This window comes from Coffea arabica, chromosome 9e (genome assembly GCF_036785885.1).
Source record: "Coffea arabica cultivar ET-39 chromosome 9e, Coffea Arabica ET-39 HiFi, whole genome shotgun sequence".
Taxonomy (NCBI): domain Eukaryota; kingdom Viridiplantae; phylum Streptophyta; class Magnoliopsida; order Gentianales; family Rubiaceae; genus Coffea; species Coffea arabica.
In genome coordinates, this window is record NC_092327.1 from 5,404,819 (window position 1) to 5,411,677 (window position 6,859).

The 6,859-nt window shown below is 35.6% G+C and overlaps 1 non-coding gene across 1 annotated transcript; it reads right to left on the reverse strand.

The window, feature by feature from the left end:
* Positions 1-2,344: 2,344 nt before the first annotated feature.
* On the reverse strand, positions 2,345-2,451 carry LOC113710818 (small nucleolar RNA R71). Its single transcript, XR_003452998.1, has one exon. It is a non-coding gene; the product is annotated as a small nucleolar RNA R71 (small nucleolar RNA).
* Positions 2,452-6,859: the final 4,408 nt, after the last annotated feature.

The window sequence follows — 6,859 nt, forward strand, 5'->3', positions numbered from 1 at the left end:
TTTCTTGTTTTGACAACCAAGTTGCACATTGATAAGTGAGTATTTAACGTACATTTTGTACAAGTTTGGCATGAACTTTTGTTATGTTTTGAGAAGATTAAAGCCATATTTGAACTCTTTTTGGTGCAAATTGCTTAAGTGTTATTTGAGTAATCAAAACTTGTTAAATGAGTGGATTAATACTTTAATCTGTGATATTTTGAAGGATATTGACATATGAACTTCATGTACGAGATAAAGAAAAAGCAAGGATCATTTGGAGAATAAAGTACAAAAGAAACTAGGAGCAAAAATGAAGAAAAAAATGATGGAATTGAAAATTTGGAAATCGATCACACATATCCGAGCTCGGATCCGTGTGCAACAAGGAGAGATCTAAACCCTCGTCTGTACTTCTGGAGCAATGGATCCGAGGTCAGTCGATCCGAGCTCGGATCCACATGAAAAAGGCTTCGAATCGGTCATTCTTTGCTGCAAGTGGCACAGCCATTTTTCTTTCTTTTCACACAACTTTCCAGCTATCTTTGGTGAGAGAATTTGGTGGCACATGCTTCGAAGCTAAAAGAAAGACAATATGATTTATTGTCAAGTCAAAACAACATTTCTTTTGACTTCTTAACAAATCTGAGATGTTGGAATCATGAGGAGAGAAAAAAGGCATTTTCTACCATCTTTTTATGCAGAAAATGAAAGGGAAGTCAGAGGAATATACGGTAGCTAGCATTCTTTCTTGTAGACATTTTTCCCTAGCTAGAAAAACTTGCTAAGAGCACTTGGAAACTTCATCTTGTAATCATCTAGTGCAAGTCATAGCAGAAATTGGAGGGCTGCACCATTAACTTGGCTAAGCTTTTCTTTATCCTTCTTGTACTTGTAACTTGTGATGTTTTCCATTAATGAAATTATGAGTTTGATTGTTATATCATCCATGAGTAGCTAAATTTCTATATTTAGGGAGTAGATGAAACTTATGGCCAAGTGATATGAATTGAATGTGATTTACACTTGTTGTATCTTGTATTAACTAGTCTACTTGTGCATGCTGGATTACTTGTTGTTGTTTGATCACCAATAGCAGGTTATTAGTTGTATTACTCATTTTGAAATGGTAAAAATAATGGAATATCATGAGTAGAGCTTGAGTTGTAAGTTCATGAGAATAGACATACATTCAAGTGGATAAAATTTGCATTTCATGCATGAACAAGAACAGAGTTAGTTATTTACCAAGAGATTAGGAAAAACTAAGCTGTTCTAAGACCATTATTATCATGAAAATGAGATTTTGGTAATTTTGAAAATGAATCCCTGGTTGAACAAGAGTAGTAACAAGTGTTAAATTCATTCATTTGGATCTTTTGTGTCATAAGTGGAATGTACATCCCTATATTCAATCTTTATTGAAATTTCTCCATTTGTATCTTGCATTTATTAAATCAGATTAATAGACAGTAGTAAATATAATTTTTCTGCTCATTCTCATTATAAGTCTAAATAATAGAGAAAATAAGGACCTAGTACTTGTAGACATTGCTCCTCGTGGGATCGACCGGATTAATGCCTTAAACTCCTAGTTTGGCCTGTATAGTTGCAATCAATGGGTATAAATTGGAATTAAACTTGCACTCACAGAAAAAAAACCCATCAAGTTTTTGGGGCCGTTGCCGAGGAGCGGCAATATTAGGGCCTAATAATCTCTATTAATTTAGACAACTTTATTTTTTTTAGTTAAGCTGTTAGTAGTTAATTTTTTATCAGATTTGACAAATTAAAAGTTGCATAATCTCTCTTATTTCTGTTGTAGTGTATGCACCGGATATCTCGGGAAGTCGCACCTTTCGATCCAAAAATTGAGAGAACACTTCGTAGACAAAGGAGGCATACATCACAGTAAGAGGAACAAGAGATTTGGCAACCGATAGAGGAAATCTTAATAGAGCTACCATTTGAAGAAGAGATGGTTGAAAACAAGACAAATAGGCGAGCTCTATGAGATTTTGCTCTACCGGGGACACAAGGATCTCAAACAAGCATAGCAAGGCCTACGATAAATGCTAACAATTTTGAGATTAAACTATCACTTATCCAAATGGTTCAACAATCTCAATTTGGAGGTAATGCTGTAGAAGATCCTAACTCACACTTAGCTACATTCTTGGAAATATGTGATACAATTAAAATGAATGGAGTTAGTGATAATGCTATAAGGCTAAGATTGTTCCCATTTTCATTGAGAGATAAGGCTAAACTTTGGTTACACTCTCATGCTCCTAACATTTTTACCACATGGGATGATTTATCAAGGGCATTCTTGAATAAGTATTTTCTTCCGGGGAAGACTGCTAAGTTAAGAATGGATATTACTAGTTTTAGCCAACTAGAGAGTGAATCATTATACGAGGCATGGGAGAGATTTAGGGATTTGCTTCGGAAATGTCCACATCATGGACTACCCGATTGGTTAATCATATAAATCTTCTATAATGGTTTATCTTTTTCTACTAAAATTATGATTGATGCAGCTGCAGGTGGAGCTTTAATGGGTAAATCACCCCAAGAAACTCAAAATTTGATAGAAGAAATGGCTGCAAATAACTACCAATGGGCCAATGAGAGAGGTAATACAAGATGTCACGCAGGTATGATAGAAATTGACACTCTTAATATGCTGAGTGCTCAAATGAATAATGTGATGAAAATGTTAAGTAGACAAGGTGGAGTTGTTCCAAGTTCATCTAATGCGCATATAGCTTGTTGCTCTATATGTTGAGGTGAACATGATGTTAATGAATGTGTTGATTCTGAGCAGGTACAATTTGTCAACAATTACAATCGTAATACTCAAAATAACCCCTACTCGAACACTTACAATCCGGGGTGGAGAAATCATCCAAATTTTGGATGGAAAGACCAAGGCAATCAACCAAGGCCAGCCAACTCACCGGGATTCCAACCAAGGCAACCACAAGCTGAAACTAAATCTGGTTGGGAGACTGCGGTGGAGAAACTTGCTAAAGTTACTTCGGACAGATTTGAGCGAGTAGAAGGAAGATTGGACCAACTTACTACAATGTACTGGAATGTAGAGGTCCAAATAGGTCAAATTGCTAGTTCTTTGAACAATCAAAATCAAGAAGAATTACCTAGCAAAACGGAGGTTAATCCTAAGGAGCATGTCAAGGCCATTACTCTTCGAAGTGGTAAACAATTAGAGGATCCTCCAATGGGTGAAGTTGAGAATGGTGAGAGTGAAAAACAAGAAGAAAAGCAGAGGAACCAAGAGGCGATAGTGGAGGGAAATAGTCGGGAGAAACCAAGAGAAAATCAACCATCATCTTTCGCTACCATTCTGATACCTCCTGTGGTTCCATTTCCTGAAAGACTAAAGCAGAATAAATTTGATAAAGATTTTGAAAAAAATTTGTTAAAATTTTCAAACAATTGCATATTAACATTCCTTTTGCCGATGCTATTTTACAGATTCCTTCATATACGAAATTTCTCAAGGAAATCATGACTCGGAAGAAAAAGTTGGAAGACTATGAAACAATAGCATTAATAGAGAAGTGCAGTGCCATTATACAAAATAAGCTACCACCGAAATTGAAGGATCCGGAGAGTTTTTCTATACCTTGCACCATAGGTAACATTGATTTTTCTAAAGCATTGTGTGATCTTGGTGCTAGTGTATCATTAATTCCTTTAACGGTGGCTAGACAATTGGGTTTGCATGAGGTTAAACGCACTAATATTACTTTGCAACTAGCGGATAGGTCTATTAGATATCCATTGGGAGTATTGGAAAATGTATTGATAAAAGTTCAAAAATTTATCATTCCAGTGGATTTTGTGGTTTTAGATATGGAAGAAAATATATCTATACCAATTATTGTAGGTAGACCATTTCTAACTACTACAGGTACTATTATTGATGTTAAAAATGGCAAGCTTAAGTTTCAAGTAGGTGAAGAAGAGGTGGAATTTAATTTGAATGAAATGAAAAAATACCCTTCTTTCACCGATCATGTTTATTCTATTGGCACAATTGATAAACTGACCCAAGAGATGAGCCAAGTCAATTTTGACTTCGATCCTCTTGAGTATTGTTTAATGAGTCTAGGTATGCAAGGAGGTGATTGTGAAGAGATTAAAGAATTGGCCAAGTATTTGGATTTTCAAGCACCTTATAAAAGGGGTAATTTGTATGAAAGTCTTGGCCAAGGAAAAGGACTTCCACAACCTTCAGAAGTTGAACCTCCAAAATTAGAGCTCAAACCACTTCCAACTCATCTAAGGTATGAATTTCTTAGAGAAAATAGCACTCTACCGGTAATCGTTAGTGCTGACCTTGATGATGAGCAGTGTGCAAAGTTGTTAAGAGTTCCAAGAAGACATAAGAAGGCGATTGGATGGACAATTTCAGACATTAAAGGAATAAGTCCTTCTAGATGCATGCACCGCATTTTATTAGAGGACAATTGCAAACCAGTGGTGGAAATACAAAGAAAACTCAATCCAAACATGAAAGAAGTGGTAAGAAATGAAATTCTTAAGTGGCTTGACGCATGTATAGTCTTTCCTATCTCCGATAGTATTTGGATTAGTCCAATTCATGTGGTACCAAAGAAAGGTGGAATAACTACAATTGTGGGTAAAAATGATGAATTGATTCCACCTAAACTTGTGGTAGGATGGAGAGTGTGTATTGATTATCGTCAGTTAAATACGGTAACAAGAAAAGATCATTTTTCTTTACCATTTCTTGATCAATTATTGGAGAGAATAGCCGGATATTAATTTTACTATTTTTTTGATGGTTTTTCAAGATATAATCAAATAGCTATAGCTCCGAAGGATCAACAAAAGACCACATTCACATGTACTTATGGCACTTTTGCCTTTAGAAAGATGCCATTTGGTTTATGCAATACTCCTGTGACTTTTCAACGTTGCATGATGGCTATATTTTCTGATTATATTGAGAAAATTATGGAGATATTTATGGATGATTTTCCTGTGCATGGTTCATCTTTTGACCATTGTCTTCATAATTTGGAATTGATTTTGTAGAGATGCGAGGAAACAAATCTTGTACTGAATTGGAAGAAATGCCATTTTATGGTAAAAGAAGGAATTGTTTTAGAACACAAGATTTCCTCGAAAGGAATTGAGGTGGATAAGGCCAAAATAGAAGTCATCGAAAAATTGCCACCTCCAAGCAATGTCAAGGGGATAAGGAGTTTTTTAGGACATGCCGGTTTTATAGACGGTTTATTAAAGATTTTTCTAAAATAGTAAAGCAGTTATGTGATTTATTATGTGAAGATACCCCTTTTCAATTTGATGACAATTGTTTGGTTTCATTTGAAAGGTTGAAGAAGGAATTGATTTCTGCTCCAATTATAACTTCGCCCGATTGGTCACTACCATTTGAATTGATGTGCGATGCAAGTGACTATACGGTTGGAGCAGTTTTGGGATGAAAGAAAGAAGGAATGTTGCATGTCATCTATTATGCTAGCAAATTACTGAATGAGGCACAACTCAATTATGCAACAACGGAAAAGGAGCTATTGGCGGTGATATTTGCTTTAGATAAATTTAAATCCTATTTAGTAGGATCTAAAGTTATCATATATACGGACCATTCAGCTCTTAAATATTTGCTACATAAGAAAGATGCAAAATCTAGACTAATTCGGTGGATTCTTTTATTACAGGAATTTGATGTGGAGATAAAAGACAAAAAGGGAATGGAGAATCTAGTGGCGGATCACCTATCACGCTTGGAATATATCCCAGTCAAGGATCAAGTTCCTATCCAAGAGAATTTCCCGGATGAGTTTGTCCTAGCAATCATCAATTCTCCATGGTATGCAGATATTGCTAATTATTTGGTAAGTGGAGAGATTCCAAAGGGATTTAATTATCATCAAAAGAAAAAATTCTTGCATGATGTCAAAAGTTACTTTTGGGAGGAACCATTGCTATATAGACATTGTGCCGATGGTATGGTGCGCAGATGTATTCCCGAAAATGAGGTACATAATGTTTTATATCACTGTCATAACCTTGAAACAGGTGGTCATTTTAACACTTCAAAGACTGTGGCAAAGGTATGGCAATCAGGGTTTTATTGGCCAACTATGTACCGAGATGTTAGGGAATATATTAAAATTTGTGATACATGCCAAAGAACTGGAAATATATCTCGTAAAAATAAAATGCCCCTAACTACCTTTTTGGAGGTTGAGTTATTTGATGTATGGGGTATAGATTTTATGGGACCATTCCCTAGTTCTTTTAATAATAAGTACATCTTAGTAGCAGTGGATTATTTTTCTAAATGGGTAGAGACAATCGCTTCACCTACTAATGACTCTAAGGTAGTACTCCGGTTCCTTAAAAAGAACATTTTTTACAGATTTGGCATACCTAAGGCCATAGTAAGTGATGAAGGAAAATATTTCTGTAACAAGCAGCTTGATTCGTTATTATTTAAATATGGCTATAGGCACAAGACATCACTTCCGTACCATCCTCAAGCCAACGGACAAGCAGAGTTAGCTAATCGAGAGATAAAGCTCATCCTGGAGAAAATCGTGAATAAATCACGTAAAGATTAGGCTACAAAGCTAGATGATGCACTATGGGCTTACTGAACGGCATTTAAGACACTCTTAGAGATGTCACCGTATTGTTTAGTCTATGAAAAAGCTTGTCACTTACCTGTAGAGATTGAACATAAATCTTATTGGGCTATTAAAGCAATTAACATGGATTTTAATCTTACAGGTGGAAGGAGGCTACTTGAGTTAAGTGAATTGAAGGAACGCCAGCTACATGCTTATGAAAATAC